The 20,589-nt window shown below is 35.6% G+C and overlaps 1 protein-coding gene across 6 annotated transcripts in view; it reads left to right on the forward strand.

Moving 5' to 3' along the window:
• The first annotated feature begins 8,917 nt into the window (after positions 1–8,917).
• The window catches only part of LOC125237455 (talin-2-like), a 137,362-nt gene continuing 125,690 nt past the window's right edge, over positions 8,918–20,589 (forward strand). For 2 of the 6 annotated variants that reach the window (XM_048144545.1, XM_048144550.1), the window contains exon 1: positions 15,186–15,335. The gene's annotated coding sequence lies outside the window, so the exon portion shown is untranslated. Of the gene's footprint in view, positions 9,015–12,669; positions 12,688–15,172; positions 15,336–20,589 lie in introns of those variants that run through there. The other 4 variants (XM_048144548.1, XM_048144549.1, XR_007178330.1 and 1 more) reach the window with 4 other exon arrangements.

Raw genomic sequence — 20,589 nt, forward strand, 5'->3', positions numbered from 1 at the left:
AATAACAGTGAATTTTATGAGTGAAGACGTGACTATACATGTGATAAAGCTTCAAAGATATTATTTGTTAAAATATCCAATGAAATCCCAAAGAAAATATGCACCAAGAAAGTTGGTCAAGGAAAAGTTGATTCGCCGTAAGTTTTATATGTAATAACGAGTCCATTTCCTCGTCTTAGACGCTTGTTCTGTTACAACTCGCCCCCGATTGGATTTCTTTTATAAAATACAAAGTGGTTTGTAAAAAAATCCAATCTCACTTAGCAAAAGAACCAATAAAAATGAATAAAAGAAAAATATCTCTAGATCAGTCGGAAATATCCCCCCATTTCTAATCGTGTAGTGTGTATTCCAATACTATGCAACTGCTAGCGACTCAGTTTTGAAATCAGCTCATCAGAATCTCGACAATGAACCATGATAACTCCTTCCTCAGAGTCCACGCATCGCCAGGGATACCAGGTTGTGAATCTGATAGGTCCTATTAACCCGTTCTTGCTAGCTCGTTCCCCGGTCGCGGCGAATATTCATTCCATCCACACTGTTGGACCGGAATAATTATCCTAATAATTTCAACGAGTTCACAATAACTTCCCACGCAATTACGAAGAAACCTTTAGAGCTCTCATTATAAGTCCAGAGCCTTCAATCTCCATTGTCGGAACTCAAACCAATTTCTCTACCTAATCACTCCAGCCACATGTTTTGGCGCATGTCTCATACTTGAATAAAATATACCGACTTAAAGTTTGCTGGGGTGTTTTTTTTTTTTTTATAAAACAAACCTTAAATGACATAGGCATGTACCTCAACTCGGTACCATATCATGATCAAATGAAGAAATGATTTGATGATACTATACTTCACATATTTGAACACATAACAAGGAACCAAATATTGAAAAGAGCCTCGTTCTCACTAGACGATATCGGCCCTTAAATATGTCGATTGTCAAATACATCCCATTCAAGATGAGGTGTGTGTTTTTCGTATGGGTCTTATTACCTTGTGTAGTAGTAGTCACAAAAAACTACCCTTGAAATGGGTCGAATCCATTGGATTTTAACCTAACCAATAAGAATTTTATGACTAATGTGTTCCCAAAATCCCCCCTTGTTTGTTGCCCTCAAATTCCGACCAAACTAGTTTTGACTACTTTCCAACGCTGTCTGTCTGTATCAATCCACTCATTCCATAAAATAAAACATTCGAGACACACTTTCATATCTTACATCCGTCATATTCAGCCATTCAATCTATCAAACATACATCTATAAGCACTCATCACCTCTAACTTATACACATACACTCTTTCATTCCTCCTCAATTACGCTTTCACTCGATTGTTTACAAAAAGCCAACGCTTTTAAAAGTAATCAAAATAAAGAATAAAAATGAAAATAAAATAACACAATAACTTCAAAAATTCACGTATCCCATTCTACCCCTCTCTACCCTGACTCGAAGAAAATTTCATTTTATTTATAAGAGGTCCTACATTCATCATTTATAAAGTAATTACTATTTAAAGTATTTGATTTTATAAAGTATTTACTAACCGCAAACCATTGGACAACATGTGACACCTTGATCATAATCTCATCTGCTACAAAATTGTATAACGATCAAGCATACCAACTTAAGAACAATGACAGTTTGAGTATTGTCGCCAATAGAACACCATTTGGCGGGGAAAAGCGTATATATATGTTATCTGTGGCTAAATTATTTTCTTTAATCTATCTGTCATGTTTACCGCCAAACCGCTTTGTCTGCGAAAGAATGACAGATTTATTTATGTATGGACCATTTTAGCACTATACTGCCTACAACATGAATCTGTAATAACTTAAAACAAATGTTTTCCATTTAAAATTTCAAATGTGGTCCGAAGAATAAACTTTCAGATTAATGTAAAATATGTTTGTGTCACTAAGTGAGTTTTAATTTTTATAACCTACAAATTCGTTAGGAAATCAGGCGAAAACGTGTTATTTTAATTCGTTGCAATAAGTGTTAGGTGTACAGTAGACTTAGTAAAATCTAGCCTAGTGCAATGTGCAATGGACGTAAATAAACTGGATACTTAACTTTACAGCAAAGGTAAGCTTTTGTTTTTACTCTTCAATCTGTCATGAAACACGAAACTCCTGAACACACCTCGTTTAAAGAGTAAACATCAAAAATATATCTTCGATTAATTTACTTGACCTAGGCTACCTAACTGTACTTGGAATTTATAAAATTTTTGCGGTTCCAAACAATGAAATGACTTAATTATTTTTCTGAGGCACTAGCTTATTGATTATGGAAAGTAATATTTGTAGGCCTTCAAATAAATGTTATGGCATTTAAAAATAACCATTGAGTCTTGTACAAACTTTGTATTTTTCAAAGATAAAGATTGACTTTGGATTGGACACTTAAATAAAATTATGTAGACTGAAAATCTAGACTTAATATAAATATTGTTCTTGTTACAATGGGTTTAAACAATGTATGTATTAATTTTCAGTATATCTAATCGGTAACCAACACCTAAACAATTCCAACTAGTTGCAAGCTGAACGGGACAATTTTCCGGTGTGTCCTTTATGGACTGTACCCTGTCATATCAGGTAAGTTTACATACCTACTGCGTACCACATTCCACATACTATTTCTGAACCTCAGTAAAATATGGTTTTATAAAGATAATAGTGCTTATTATCTATGCCTACTTAACAGGAATATTACAAATTTCAATCAATTTTCATGAAATTCATTAAGCAATTGTGACAATGATCAAGCAGTGGTGGAGTTAAGGTATGGCGAGGTACGACCTCCCAGATGCTGGTAATGCTAATATTTCGTAGGATATGTTTGACATGGTTGTAATGAAGTACAGTATGTTGGCATACTCCTGACTTGTGAAATATTGTATAAAAGCTGTGTACCCAATCTACCGAACATAATAATTGTATGGTTTTACACTTACTATTTTAGACTAGCCTACAGCTTATCATGTAAGATAACGAACTCATATCATATGAAGTTATTGAAAATCTTGTTTATACATACATACTTATTTGTATTACTACAGTAAAAATATATACGTATAGAAAGTTGAAATTCGTACAGTGGATTTAATTTATTGAAATAATTGGCAGATATAGGCTATGGTGACCTCTCACCATCAAGAGGGACGTATGCTTGTTTACTACGGATGTAATATGAAAATATATGATGACTTATAAGCTAATGAACTAAATTAGTCCTAACATGATTAATACGTATAATCTAACAGACAGACATTTGTTCTCATAGTGAAAATATTCAGTATAAAGACTTTGTCAATTTATTGTATGATGTATGAAATCCTGTGAGCCAATTTGTAGATTATAGAGTTACAACTGAAATGCAAACAAGCCATCCATCGAAGGATGTACTTGTCATAATACCACATGCGTGTAGCTATTCAGCATTCATAGAAAAATGGCGGGACGCCCCATATAATATTGTACTTCAGCGCGACAATGAATAATCGCGCCCCCATAGCCATTAGACTAGAGCCTATCTTCTTGTATTACTAGGTCTTAAATCTAGGGCTTAGGTATCCTAGGTTATCTGGGATAATATAGTCTTACACCTAGATTATGATAACGACCTACTTACTGTCCTAACTAGTAGTTATCCTGCCTATAAATGAAATTCTGTATAACAGACGTCTTCCAGGAACATACATAACATCAGAGAGTGTTCATGGACTATATAAGACAGCATCGAAGCTATCCGATCTCCAATGTAAAGCGCAAACGTGATGTAAAGCTTTCAAAATAGCCCTGAAGATGGCAGAACCTGCTATGAAAATGTACTAGGCCGATAGAGCACAATTTGTTTTAACATGAAATTCTATTGCTATTGTACATAGTTCACACACTTATGTTTTAAATTCCGATCACTAGGTGGCAAACTCTTTTAAAGTACTACAGCTCCGCGCCTCCTATTATTTTAGATACATGGGAATTTTTCTATATAAGTACCTAGTATTTCCAGTACCTGCCCCGCCTATATAACAGCTATAAAAACATACATTAAGACACAGAGTAAATAATAGTACTACGCACAGGCGCAAGGGAACGTCAAGATGCGCCAATGCCAACAATTGCTACGTAGCAACGCAACCCGAATCGCCTAATCGGGACGATGTGTAACCACTACGACTATGAACTAATTTCCTAGAAATATATTTTTTTTATGTTTTTTTTTTTTTAGATACCAGTGGAAGGAGATGAATATACAATTGACTCCGCATCGATGCATGACTTCGCTCGGGATGCGGCAATAATAAACAATGAAAGAAAATACTACAGACGTGTTTATTAACGATAAAGTTATTTTTGTTTTTATGAAATAGCGATTGAATAAAAATATTAGGTATATGAGTTTTATTTAGAGATGAAATAAGTCAAGAAATACAGCACACCCACTCGTTTTCACAACAACAAATGTAGCCTGGTAAGGCTAATTCCTATTATTTATTTATAAACCTTGGTATCCAAGATGTGTTCTACAGAGCACATCTTAGATCCCTTGGGCACGGAACCAAATGTAACTAAACCTCCGCTCACCTTACTTATTTACTTACTTACTTACTTGACTAAACATACTTATAACTAACCCTCCTTTAAATATACCCCGTAAATTTGGCCTTGTGATCGTCTAGCGTGAATAAGTAGAACCCTTCGAAGTGAACCGCGATAACCTAGATCCTTTAATGAGTATCAGCTGTATTTTTGACTAATTTTTAAAATTTTATTTATTTATATTTTAAAGAAGAATATAGGTTATTGTAGCATAATAATATAGTGATATAGAAGAGTATTTTATCAGATTTAGGCCTAGAAGGTTATATGTGAGAAAATTAATGACGTAATGTAGAAATTTTTAGGAAAAAAAGTTAGTGAGTGAAACTTACATGAAATAAATATTAAAAAATATTTTGTTAATCATCCGCTACGCCTTATTAGTGGTCCCGGTTTGGGCAAGGGCTTGCGATTCGGTATGGGACCCCTGACCTGATCAAACCACTTTATCAGGATCCTAAGCAAGTAAGCCTGAAGGGCTATCTATCTACAAACTAACCCCCTTTTTGTTTTGTTTCTTGTCCCTAGCTAAACCCCCCGTTCCCCAATACTGCTAATAGACCATAACTTCTCGATCTTTCTAATGTTTTATCGAAACACCGAGCAGTTGCTAACTTTTATAAGAAATAAGTAAGTCAAACTTTTCTAAGCTTTAGACTTTCCATCAGTGGACGGCGCTCGCATGCCACTGGGCCCTATAACAAACAAATCCTTTTATTCCAAAGACAGTTTGTTTCCCTAGCCAATTTGATAGAATTTACCTTGAAAAACTAGTTAGCAACACTAAGTGTCCCGCAGCCACACCGAAAAATCAGAAATTGCTACCACAATTATTAATTTCACTCAAATAAATTAAGTAATAAGAGTTTTTATAAATTACCAGTTTTACCACATATTTTAAGATAGTAAACACCACATTTAAAGTCCATTTAAACCATATAAATAGTAGTAGTTAAATTATTTCTCCACAATACACGTTGACCAATTATAATTTAAGACCAATCATAAAAGAACTCTACTTTCATAGAAATAGTGTGTGACTTTACCCTAGTCCTATCGTTTTCCCTACTCTAGCATATCTGAAACACAGACCCTCACTTACCATAGATCTTGTGTTCAGAATATGTACAAGTGTATCCCTACTAGAACTGTACAGTTCAGCCAGCGAAGCTGAGATAGGCAACCTATAGGCTTGTGTTCTGATCCCCCCCTCTGCTCTTGCCCGCGGGCTAGGGTAGCAGAGAGTAGATCGCCCTATCCGTGTATATATCCAGTATTCTAGGACACACCAGTACCAGCCACATGGGAGACCCAGCTGCGACCAAATTTTACTTAGATATGGATCGATCACAACCGAAATCCCCAGCGACCAACGCCAGCATGAACCAGAGCACCGAGTAAATAAATATAAATATATATAGGACCCCAGCCTCAAATACTGCCGACTTCTGTGAGCAAGGATTACTCCTAATGCCTTTCGTCAATCGTGAAAGTCCTCACTTCCATCTAACAGTTGGACTCTTTGAGACCGGTGAGAAAATACGCTTTTGTAAGTAAATAAAAGCGCCCAAGCCCTCCACTTGGAACAAAAAGACTCCTAAACGCCTCTTATTTGACACCGTAAGGGAAGAAGCGCCTAGCCGGACAACAGTCTGTCACAAACAATGATCTGGCTTATAACTTTCACAAAATAACCCCATAGAAAATTACTAAATTCAATTTTACTGACCAACTAAACAAACGAGTGAAGTTTCCTTTACGTGCTATAATCTAAGCTTAGTTTTGCAAGAATTACTCCCTACAAAACCAAACACAGACTTATCTCCAAGCACCAGCCATACATCGACCCAGTCTTTGTATTGCTTGACGGCACTCATGAAACAAAGCACAGAAAACTTCACTATACACATCAATTTAAATGTAACACTACACTATAAATAGAACACTAAAATAACCCCACAACTGACAGTAAAGCAATTCCACCACAGGTCTAGGTTCAACTGTACGACGATATTGTCCCCGCACAATCAAACAGAGACACAATTTCAAAGTTTACAATCACTTAGAATAATTTCCAAGTAAAAACAAACAGAGAAATAATAGCAGAACAACTTCACTCACCAGTAACACACGAAAGCCAGAGACACTGTTAGTCTTGTAGATATTTTAAGAATGACGCGCGTCGGCTCCCTCCGACCCTTTTATAGATTCTCTATAAGAGACATAATTGGGACACACCTGGGATATAACTGGGACAAACCTGGGATATAACTGGGACATACCTGGGATATAACTGGGACAAACCTGGGACTTGGGATATAACTGGGACATACCTGGGATATAACTGGGACAAACCTGGGATATAACTGGGACATACCTGGGATATAACTGGGACAAACCTGGGACTTGGGATATAACTGGGACAAACCTGGGACTTGGGATACGATAAGAAAAAGATCATAACTACTTTGTTTACTAAGCCGTACGCCCTACGTAATAAAGTTCACGATCATCACGCGGATGTTTGCCTATTAACACGTGCAGATTGCAGCTGTTTTAGAGAGAGACAGAGCTATTGGTATTGATACCTATGTAGTCCAATAGTGGAGTGTTCCGTAAATATTTTTACGTAAATATTATTTTGTGAAAGATTGTTTAAATCAATTTAGTAAGTGACTTCGCAATGAAAGATCACATTTGTTCTTAATTGTTACATTGAATGATATATTCAGGAAGTATAATAATCAATATCAGTGATTATTACCTGTTTGACTCGTAAATGAAACCAAGACATAATATCGGAACGTTACGCAGCTGACAACTGTCAGTGTCAGTATTCCGTCCATGTGAACGTAGTTTGTTGATAAATACGTTTTTCCAACCTGTTTTGCATAGAATAACAGTGAATTTTATGAGTGAAGACGTGACTATACATGTGATAAAGCTTCAAAGATATTATTTGTTAAAATATCCAATGAAATCCCAAAGAAAATATGCACCAAGAAAGTTGGTCAAGGAAAAGTTGATTCGCCGTAAGTTTTATATGTAATAACGAGTCCATTTCCTCGTCTTAGACGCTTGTTCTGTTACAACTGGCATCACGCTGGTGACGCTTGGCGCGCTTACTTGCTAGCGCCTTAAACCAAGCATCGTCATGGATTTCACGTCTGTCGACAACCAGTTTGTACCACTTGTCTCTGTCCTGAGCAAGGTCTTCCCATAAATAGGATAAGGACTCAAGCGAATGATGAGGGCCTCTAAGCAAACTTACATTCTCCGAAGCTCCTTGGCGAACGATAAGACACATTAAAGTGGATAGGAAGGATTACAGATTAATATAGCGATGAGCTAACGAACAATAGATAGGCGATCCCGTGTATATGAAAGAGAAAGCAAGCGATTTGTAGTTCATCTTTTGTTCGACTGTCTTTTGTTCGTTTCTATCAGGAGTATCAGGACTGATTTATTTATGTAATTACTTAAACTTTATTGCACAACCAAAGAAACATGTACAAATGGCGGACTTAATGCCAAAAGGCATTCTCTACCACTCAACCATTGAGTTAAACAGAGACATATATGCACGATATCCACGATTGGAGTCAAAAAAATATTTTGAACGAATTATATTCGCTGAATCAGGTTTGCTCTTAGTAAAAGCTAACAACACAACAAACACAGCACACATACACAACACTTGGACAACTAGGACAAGGGTCCAAGGTTTTAAATAAAAGCTCCTTACAGATTAAAATAGCAATACAACCAAGACTGCTTTTGTGGCAAAATGGGCGATCGGCGCGATTGCAAGTTCGAAACGAGTGACGATAAATCACAGATGTCATATATACCATAATAGATCAAGCAAACGTATCTACTTAGCGTGTCAAATGAACTCAGTGAAATCCACTGAGTTGTCCGTCTTTACTCGCAGCTTGCAGCTTTCGGGCGTCAATTTTTGTAAGTTGAAGTCAACCAAAACATAAAAAATGCCTCGTTACGTGATATTCAATTGCAACAACACAAAAATTATGAACAATCAAGAGCCTGAGACATATTTAAAATTACAGGCAAGAATCAACTTCAGTACAAAATTTGACACGCTCGGCCCGTATACAAATATATGAATTTGTTTCTTCTATCTAAATTAAGTTCTGTGCGATAAATTAAAACAAAGATATACCTATGTCGGTGCAGGATATATTTGTTAATTAAACAGATAAATGAGCACAAATAACTGCTCAACTAAGGATAATACATACAATATAATATAGTCAACAATGCATATAACCACAGAATGATGTCATTGGTATATTTCGACATGGAACAGGATAATATATAAAATGCCAGTGCTACCTAGTGTTGTGTTGGGAAGTGTACCCTGGATCGGTATGTATTATTTTAATTTCTATATACAAAATATGTTATTTTTTAACCCCCGACGCAAATACGACGGGGTGTTATAAGTTTGACGTGTCTGTCTGTTTGTTTGTCTGTTTCTGTCTGTCTGTCTGTGGCATCGTAGCTCCGGAACGGTTCACGATTTGGATTTTTTTTTAACTAAGAAAGTTTGTTAGCCTAGCAAATAGGGTGCGGAAATATATCTTGAAGGGAGTCATGGAAGCATTTGTCTTCTTTTGGATTTTTTTAACCCCCGACGCAAAAACGAAGGGGTGTTATAATTATAAGTTTGACGTGTCTGTCTGTCTGTTTGTCTGTCTGTCTGTGTGTGTGTCTGTCTGTGGCATCGTAGCTCCCGAACGGATGAACCGATTTGGATTTAGTTTTTTTTGTCTGAAAGCTGAGTAATATAAATAATATAATTGACGATTTTTAACGCTATTTTCGCAACTCTTGGTAGTTTCTTGTAATGTATCAATAATGTATACTGAACATAATATTGCCGAAAAACATTTTCAGGTTTGTATGAGATTTTCAAAATTTCAAACCTAATGCGGAGGCGGAAGATGTTGATTTAAAAAGCTGAAAATTTGCACAAAGGTTTCATAAACTAAGGGTCATTGATTGATAACTATTTGCTAATTCCAGAAAAGTGTTTTTTGGCTCCACCGTAATGTTTACATTATCAATAGCATCAATTTCATTTCCATGATAATAATTTACCCTGTCAAGTAGCAAATTCTAAAACTTCAAAAACAATAGCTTTGATACACTAGCGCCTCGAGCGGCGAAATAACAATTGCGTTCCCTCTTTGAGGAAAATATTGCAGTTTATGTTTAGGTATACTTTAAAGTAATCTAATAAAGCGAAGTGATGACAAAGTCTAATCCGAATATTGACACGCGGTCCGTCTGCTATCATAACTATGTATTGTATGTAGACCGTATATACGTTACATGTATGCAAACAGTATCATCATGAATATACACCGTGTTTCACTTAACACTAAAAACCTGAAAACGGTTTGTTCAGAATCGAGAGTAGAATCGATTGAGCTATATCTTGATGGGGGTAATATTTTTTGTTTAATTTGTATTATTAGTTATTTTTTACGTGCCAATTCTATTGTATTCGTAATGCGACATTGTGTATATCGCATTGCTAGAGGTTGCTTAGCTTTTTCAGTATTTAGGTGTATGAATAATGGCTGGTTACTTGGACGATATTTTTTCCGCTGCGAGTTTGACGTTGTTTGTCAGTTTAATCTTAATGTTTATAAATCATAAGTCATAACAAATTGAACTCGTACCTAATTACAACCTTGTCATTTTGAATGTTGGGTTTAAATTTGCTTACTGCGATTACCTGTCCAATTTGAAGTTTACTGTGACAAAGCTTTAAAGTGTTTTACAGTGACATCTTAGCTGTCTATTGGTCAACCTTATGTCGTTGCAGTAACGTACACAAATAAATAGTTTTAAGGTTTATAATGGTAGTTAGCAATTATTTTATTGAGTGTATAGAGTTAAAAGTCGAGTAGAGCTGTACAGAAAATTAATAATTCAATTTAAAAAAAAAAGTAAACATCAGATTAAAATATGAATACTCTAGACGAGTTTAAAAAAATAAAAATCAGTTGGGGTGTCTGAGGTTTTGAGTGATACCGGAAACACGTTGTATACATCGGATATCCATACTAATATTATAAATGGGAAAGTGTGTGTGTCTGTTTGTTTGTCCGTCTTTCACGGCAAAACGGAGCTACGGATTGACATGATTTTTGAAGTGGAGATAGTTGAAGGGATAGTGAGTGACGTAGACTACTTTTTGTCTCTTTCTAACGTGAGCGAAGCCGCGGGAAAAAGCTAGTATATTATATAGGATACAATACAATACAATACTCTTTATTGCACACCTCACATAGTTTACAAGTAATGCACAAGAAATAAAAAAAAATTAAACAGAGGTAAGATTTAAAACACTTCCTTCGGTCGTGTTTTAATATATCAGCACTCGTTTCGACTTTCGTTTTAGCACGTATATCGAATTCGTACGACGTTTTTCAGTACATATACATATCGTCACTACTTTTAAAAAACTTGTATCTTCGTCTGACAATGAAAAGAAAATTGTAGTAAGTATGTATGGAATGCATATAGATTTACTGCGTTTTAACTTTGAGGAACAGCGTGAGATACGAGATTTTTTAAAAGTAGTGACGATATGGCCCTCTGAGACAAGAAATGAATCACTTATACTGAAAAATATACTACCCAAACGGTTACTCGAACCAAAATCTACATACATTTTCCGTGAAATTTCTGCTATGGATTTATTTAAAAAAACCGGCCAAGAGCGTGTCGGGCCACGCTCGGTGTAGGATTCCGTAGTTTTCCGTATTTTTCTCAAAAACTACTGAACCTATCAAGTTCAAAACAATTTTCCTAGAAAGTCTTTATAAAGTTCTACTTTCGTGATTTTCGACATATTTTTTAAACATATGGTTCAAAAGTTAGAGGGGGGGGGACGCACTTTTTTTCCTTTAGGAGCGATTATTTCCGAAAATATTAATATTATCAAAAAACAATCTGAGTAAACCCTTATTCATTTTTAAATACCTATCCAACAATATATCACACGTTGGGGTTGGAATGAAAAAAAATATCAGCCCCCACTTTACATGTAGGGGGGGTACCCTAATAAAACATTTTTTTCCATTTTTTATTCTTGCACTTTGTTGGCGTAATTGATATACATATTGGTACCAAATTTCAGCTTTCTAGTGCTTACGGTTACTGAGATTATCCGCGGACGGACGGACGGACAGACAGACATGGCGAAACTATAAGGGTTCCTAGTTGACTACGGAACCCTAAAAATCAGTCACCTTACAGTGTGGTGAAGACACTTTAATGCTCGTTCAATACAAGTACATACAATATACAGATAACAGGTAACAGTTAGCTCTTGAAAGGTGACCTAGGTCTCCTTTCCCGCTCTTACATACGCCTAAAGGGCGAGACAGACTTAGACCTTGGAAGGTCGTTTCACTTAGTCACCTAGAATTCGCGCCTAAACGGGCAGTGATTGAATAATATATGTGACTTTCGCGTGGAGAAGGATCCTTAGTGCGTTTTCCGATATAATTATAAATAAATAAATATTGAGGACACCTTACACAGATCAACTTAGCCCCAAACTAAGCAAAGCTTGTACCACACCTCGGACACTGGCGTCAAATATATGAAAGAGGCGCGTTCCTGGCACACAGTTTAAGCTCGTGTAGGTGAACGCGTACTATGCTTGTATGAGTGAAATATGACAGGTCGACTGTTCACGTTTTTGACAGGCGGTAGCTGTGAGGTAACCGAGAGGGGGTGGGCGGCACTTTCAGCGGGGAGCGGGAGAGGCCATACTGTACGATAGTACTCTTTATTATACTGTGCTTGTACTATGGGTGCTAAGCGACGATATACATACTTAAATAGATAAATAAAAAAATACCATTCGCTTCCTTATAAAATTTTAGGAAATATTGGTTTTATGCTAAATATTACGGGACAAATAAAATCGTGTTTGTATCTTGGAAACTTCTTTTTTAATTCACAAAAACTTTTTTTTATGGGATAGGTGGCAAACGAGCAGACAGGTCGCCTGATGGTAAGCGATCACCGCAGCCCATGGACACCCGAAACACCAGAGGTGTTGGAGGTGCGTTGCCGGCCTTTAAGATGGGTGTACGCTCTTTTCTTGAAGATTTGAAGGTCGTATCGGTCCGGAATTACCACTTTTCAGATTTTTACTTTCAATTTAACCACCTTTGCGGATGTATATCGTACTTCAAATTAAAACGTACGTTACGTAAACCATCTTTCCAATAAAGTAAAAAAACCGGCCAAGAGCGTGTCGGGCCACGCTCAGTGTAGGGTTCCGTAGTTTTTCGTATTTTTGTCAAAAACTACTGAACCTATCAAGTTCAAAACAATTTTCCTAGAAAGTCTTTACAAAGTTCTACTTTGGTGATTTTTTTCATATTTTTTAAACATATGGTTCAAAAGTTAGAGGGGGGACGCACTTTTTTTCCTTTAAGAGCGATTATTTCCGTAACTATTAATATTATCAAAAAATGATCTTAGTAAACCCTTATTCATTTTTTAATACCTATCCAACAATATATCACACGCTGGGGTTGGAATTAAAAAAAATATCAGCCCCCACTTTGCATGTAGGGGGGGTACCCTAATGAAACATTTTTTCCCATTTTTTATTTTTGCACTTTGTTGGCGTGATTGATATACATATTGGTACCAAATTTCAGCTTTCTAGTGCTTACGGTTACTGAGATTATCCGCGGACGGACGGACGGACGGACGGACGGACGGACGGACGGACGGACGGACAGACAGACATGGCGAAACTATAAGGGTTCCTAGTTGACTACGGAACCCTAAAAACTGTTTTAAATCGGTTAACATTATAAAAAATTATCCCTGAAAAACCAACATACTATACAGGTCGAACAAATTAGCGAATTCATCGAGAGATGGCGCTATACACAATAATGCTCATTAGTACTTCTATATCTTCTAGTCTTCTAGTCGTCATTAAAATTATTTATTTATTTATTATTTATTTATTTAATCAAAAAGTAACACAGCATTACAGTTTACACTAAGGCACTGTGAAACTACAAAATACAAAACAAGACATAAACGATAAATATTACAAAAAAGAATACAAATTAAACATTAGATTTGGGCGACGACGTAACAGCGTGGCTCCGTTGCGTCGTCTGACTCGTTATATGAGAAACATGATATTACCTCTATTTTAACTATGTAGTTTGAAATAAGTTTGTACGGAACCTTCGGTGGGCGAGTCCGACTCGCACTTGGCCGGTTTTTTTTGTTTATAGATGGGCATACACACATTTTCTTTGCGACCATGATATCTCTGATGATGATGATGGAAAAATCTGGTGTTACAGTATTTTTTCCATATTTCATATTTATTCAACTTATGGAGATACCTCCATGTTTCGTCATTGCAAACAGGCAAACTCTACATGACACAGACTTGTCTCATGAGTCCAAATCATTTTACGATGTAAGTGATAAAAATACTTCAAAATCCAAGAATTCTTAGCTCATTAAGCGGAAAAAATATGACATCACTATTGGGCAAAAGTGTACTATTGAGTCATTCGAAAACAAATCTTCTGACGGAGGTGTTAAGTTTGAAGATGTTTTGATATGACGGAAAATGCAGCGGATAGGAGCATCGTGCATCGTTGTATTATGTCGAGGTTCCAAAATGGGTTTCAGAATAAAGTAGGTACACTATAAAACAATGAAAATGATGTAAGTATGCGTCATTTAAAATTTATATAAAAAATACTATTTTTAAGAATTTTATAACCACCCTGCAATAAAAAAAAATATTTCATCCCCTTCAAGTGGTTTCAGCTATAATTCGCGAAAGTGGCGCCCTCCTGCAATTTCACACGACAGATGTCTCTTGGTATGAAAACTATGAAAAGGATCGAAACTACTGATGCTCCGACGGAAAGTTTCCAAAATGAAATTTTCAGATGGGAATACTTCAGTAACTTTCCATATTTTGTATGGACAATTGTATGGATGGAAACTTTCCATTTCATACATTTAAATTTTCTTTATTTTTCGTGAAAGTTTCGTGAATTTTTCAAGAAATTTAAGATTTTTTGGAAAGTTTCTCCGAATTGCACATCACTAATCGAAACTTTTAATTCATTTGCAAGCTTTAGTTCCACCACCATTCATTAACAGGTATACTTATACCATACACAATATTATAATGAATATGTATAGTACAAGAGCCAATATGCGTTGGCGGAACTCCGTTAAATGACGTATTAAAAAACTCATCGTTTTTTATCCACAAACTGGTTCATTGAATCAGTGCGACATCCATTTGAATACTTTATAACTCTTATCTCGTTACTTTAAAGTTCAATAACGGTCAATACTTTGATATTGTAGTACTAACCAATACACAAGTTAATTCAAATAATACGAGACTTTATGCTGTTAGAATACGGTCGAAGAATGGTTATATACTTTGACGATGTAGTCATACTACTCTGTGAGTCACCAAAGCGCTGAACGCTCATCCAATGACTTATCATCAGTATCAACACGACGTTCGTACTGAACGGAGTTCCAATTTCAAATTATTTAAAAAGTTTGTGATAAAAAGTTTTAACTGAAAAGTTTTGGAGTGAAGTTAGCGTCAAGTTGGATTTTTTATACGATTGTTTATATTATTAGGTAAGTTTTTGATTGGTTTATGTATGTTTGATATTATTTAAATCAGAGACGTCTAAAGGGTCTTTTGTTATGATAATCTTAGTATATTTATGCAAGTTGGAGATATAGTGCCTACATATTATAATATTCATAATACATTCTATTAAACATTTTTTTTAGTTCGAAAGAAATCTTAAAACTTTCATTTCATGTTGTAAAACTAAATTTAATTGATTATAAATTAAACCTTACGATATTTTTTATTCAACAGTAAGACAACACGCAATTTATGTGGTGTTCTATGGCAAAAGGGTCCTTATGGCTCTACTGAAATAAAGATGATTTTTGATGTAATTTCAAATGAAAACGTCCTAGTAGCATTTGTGGTTCAAAATTAATAGACACCGACATTATTATTGACTCATTTTTTATCGAGGTTCATTGTTTTTTTTATGGTAGTCGACTAAAACTACGTTTTAAATACGTATAATAATTAATCATGTTACGTTAAAAATGGTAAGCACTTTGCCTAATTGCTAGTATGGAGGCTTTTAGTCTTATCGTATAAGTTATGGGCAAGTTGTAACGTAGTTATCCCGGCCTTCGCCACGACTCACGAGATCCTGGGGTCCGCATTGACAACTAAACCCAAGATTTGGCGTAGGCACTAGATTTTACGGAAGCGACTGCCATCTGACCTTCCAGTTCTTCTTACTCCGGGTTTCCTCACGATGTTTTCCTTCACCTTGTAGTTAAGTACCTAAGACCTTATTTCTGTACACAGACAAACATATATATTAACTAGATTATCCCCGCGGCTTCGCTCGCGTTAAATTCGAAAATCGCGGAATGCTATATCAGCAATTCCCGTCAACTTTGTACAAAAATTAAGGGAAAAGTTAAATTTGTTTTTATTAATTCCTATTTTGTTGCCAAGATTTTGTTGATGAATTGAGATTTTATTAAGTTTTATTTCGTCATTAAGGTTCTCTAGTATCTATATTTTCTTAATTATAACAATTATCCTGTATATATCTTACGAAAGTCGAATTATATTACTAAATGTTGGTAACAAAATAGGATCAATTAAAATTTGCTGACGTGGCATTGTACAAAGTTGACGGGAATTGCTGAAATACATACTTCCACCCCCTGTTTTAGGGAAGTGGATGGTTAGAAAGAGACAAAAAGTAGCCTATGTCACTCTCTATCCTTTCAACTATCTCCACTTAAAAAATCGCGTCAATTCGTCGCTCCGTTTTACCGTGAAAGACAGACAAACAAACAGACACACACTTTCCCATTTATAATATTAGTATGGATAATTGCAAATAAAGAACTTGAACTCGCCCATTAAATAACTTTAAGTCTGCTAGGAAAAAATAAAATAAACTGTTCAGATAAAATAATACAGGAAAATTCCTTTAAAATGTAATGAAAATAACAGTTTCCTTAAAACGTAATGAAACAATTTTTATTTATTTTTATTTTATTATAAAAGTACATCCACATCATATATATTGTAGATTACATTAACAAGCATTCAAACAGGCATTAAGTACTGATATACATGACAACTACGGAGTACATAACATTCTCTCATATGATGCAGCGAGCTCCAACTAATACTATTATCTAACCTAGAATTACACAAGAACTAAATTTAAATTACTTAGTCTAAAAATATATAACATAACTACACGAATTAAGTTCAACTATAATTATTAACTTGTTTTTAGAATTTTTGTTGTTTTTTATTTTTATTTTTATTAATCATTTATTTACCCTTTTATCCCCCCTTATTATTTTATTTTTAAATTTGGATATAGAATGTTATAGTAAATTAAACAAGCATTAAAATTTCAGAGTCGTCATTGCCACGGCTGTACTAGCTTTTCCCGCGGCTTCGCTCGCGTTAAAATCGAAAATCGCGGAATGTTCCACACAAACGTCCACCCCCCATTTAAAAGAAGTGGGGGGTTAAAAAGATTAGATTAAGTAGATATACATTTTATTTTTAGTTGTGACATTTAGAGTCATTTGCACCTCTAAAGTAATTTTAGACTTTTTTTTTTGTATTTGTACTTTTTAACCCCCGACGTAAAAACGAAGGGGTGTTATAAGTTTGACGTGTCTGTCTGTCTGTCTGTCTGTCTGTCTGTCTGTCTGTCTGTCTGTCTGTTTGTCTGTGTGTGTGTCTGTCTGTGGCATCGTAGCTCCCGAACGGATGAACCGATTTCGATTTAGTTTTTTTTATTTGAAAACTGTGTTAGTCGGGAGTGTTCTTAGCCATATTTCATGAAAATCGGTCCAATAGGTCGCGGTCGGGGGTTTTTTCAAAATTTTAATTTTGTGGTTATTATATTAAAATTTAGTGTAGTTCTTGGTTGTAATTCGACATTTAGAGACCTTCTACATCTCTAATTAATTGCATAGAGTTAACTTTAGTTAGAACTTAGAATTAGTATACATATATTAGTATCAATTGTAATTTCAACTCAATTTTAAATATTTTTTAAATGCCGTACATGTGACGTGTAAAAGTGCCCCTGTGGCCTATTTGCTGAATAAATTATTTTGATTTTTGATTTTTTGATTTGAGAGACAAAGAGTAGCCTATGTCACTCTTCATCCCTTAAACTATCTCCACTTAAAATTTCACGTCAGTTCGTCACTCCGTTTTGCCGTGAAAGACGGACAAACAAACAGACACACACACTTTCCCATTTAGAGGTATAATATTAGTATGGATTAGTTTGGCGCAGAAACTCTAGATCCATGGGATCCATGCGCGAACAAGTTGTTCACAGAAATCGCGAAGCTTCTGGTTGAGGTAACTGGTGACCGAAGAGCTGGCTAGGTACTTCCTCGCACAACGTATCAGAATTGCGATACAACGTGGAAATGTCGCCAGTATCCGTGGTACAGTGCCTCAAGGGCCCGTTCTAGACATTAGCTAGCTTTTAAGTTTAGTCTTAGTTTCTCATATAGTAATGTAAATATGTTCATGTAAATAAAGAGATAAATAATGGCTTTTCTAGACTGTGTATATATACATATATACAGCCTTATGTGGTATTATTATTGCCGGTGACTGTACCATTAAATAATAGACCAAAGAAAAGACTCATCGCCTACAATAACATCATAACCGGAACTAAAATACAAAATTGTAAACATGATTCATTTAAACATAGTAACAATATTAACATTATATATTATTTTCGTAACTAAAGGATGAATATTATCCTGTGTCACTTTAGGTAGTGTTAAACAATGATAACTGGATACTAGCCAACATCACAATCATTAACGCTTCGTAAGTTTATCTCTGTCTCACTATCGCCACACCTCGGACACTGGCGATCAAATATATATGAAGAGGCGCGTTCCAAGCACATAGTCTAAGCTCGTGTAGGCGAACGCGTATGTACTATGCTTCTACGAGTGAGATATGACAGGTCGACTGTTCGCGTTTTTGACAGGCGGTAATTGTGAGGTAACCGAGAGCGGGTGGGTGGCACGTTCAGCGGGGAGCGGGAGTGGCCATACTGTACGATACTACTCTTTATTATACTATGCTATGCTCTTCTGTAGTGGCGTGTGACAGAGCCAGACTGTGAGTCGATCCATTTCGGCTAGGCCAGCTATATAGTAACTGCGTATGTAGCCAAATGCACAAACGCTTCCGATAATATTGTTACCGTATCTCTATTGCTCTTCCGTATTGGTGCGACAGAGCCAGACTGCGTTTAGATCGGCGTCTAGCGTCAACTATTGTTAAAGTTCTACTTTTGTGATTTTTTTCATATTTTTTAAACATATGGTTCAAAAGTTAGAGGGGGGGGACGCACTTTTTTTCCTTTAGGAGCGATTATTTCCGAAAATATTAATATTATCAAAAAACGATCTTAGTAAACCCTTATTCATTTTTAAATACCTATCCAACAATATATCACACGTTGGGGTTGGAATGAAAAAAAATATCAGCCCCCACTTTACATGTAGGGGGGGTACCCTAATAAAACATTTTTTTTTTTTCATTTTTTATTTTTGCACTTTGTTGGCGTGATTGATATACATATTGGTACCAAATTTCAGCTTTCTAGTGCTGACGGTTACTGAGATTATCCGCGGACGGACGGACGGACGGACGGACGGACGGACGGACGGACAGACAGACATGGCGAAACTATAAGGGTTCCTAGTTGACTACGGAACCCTAAAAAGGACCGTTAAAAAGTTGCATAGTGACTTTTGAGGGCAGAATGAACTAGATTTACTACGGGACGAATGCTGAAATCGCAAAAAAAAATGTTTCATACATTTCAACTGTCATGATTTTCTCAGCTCATTTTTATGGAACACCAATTTTTTTTCGTGATTTTAACATTGCATTGGTCCTATAATAAAAGTTGTTCATTATGACCTCAAAAGTCACTGTGCAAAGTTTAAATGGTCCTTTTTATTTCTCCGTGTAAAGATTCGAACAAAGCGCCAAAGATATACACGACTTTATTTATGTTTGTGAATACATATTATTGGCACGATGTGACGTATCTATACTTATAGCCTGATTATACAGCAATAATAAACAAATCAACGGACTGTAAGTCGTTGCAATAAGGTTCATAATTAGTTAGTTCAATAAGATTATGTACCTATTGTTTGACATTGTGTGCCGAGTAAGGAAAACAAAACTAATAAAACTCGTGTTGACAGTTGCTAACGGACTGATTTATTGTTTCAACTTAATGGCCGCTACCAGAGATGGCAGCACTGGTAATACAATTCTGATTTTGTTACAATTTTAACACCACCACCTAACAAAATCAAAAAATAAACTTATATTTACTACACAGCTGTAATGCCCAGTAATTTAACAAATTTGTGGTGCTTTACAGAGCATAAGCTTTTTGTCAAAATATCTGCTGGCATTTCAGCTGTAGGCATATACTTAATTTTAACAAAATTATTTGCCACAGCTTCACGGACAAAGTGACATCTAATGTCAATATGCTTTGTTCGCCTGTGGAAAATTGGATTGATAGCCAATTTCTGCGCACTTTGATTGTCATTATATAAAACAATAGTGTCGCAGTTACCTAATATCTCTGTTACAAGGTTCTTAAGATAAATAGCTTCTTTGCACGCTTCTGACATAGCTATAAATTCCGATTCCGTACTTGAAAGTGAAACTGTTCGCTGTTTCCTGCACTCAAAAGAAATCACACTATTTGACAATGTAAAACAGAACCCGGAATAAGACCGTCGG

This window comes from Leguminivora glycinivorella, chromosome 21, assembly GCF_023078275.1.
Source record: "Leguminivora glycinivorella isolate SPB_JAAS2020 chromosome 21, LegGlyc_1.1, whole genome shotgun sequence".
NCBI classification, from domain to species: Eukaryota; Metazoa; Arthropoda; class Insecta; order Lepidoptera; family Tortricidae; genus Leguminivora; species Leguminivora glycinivorella.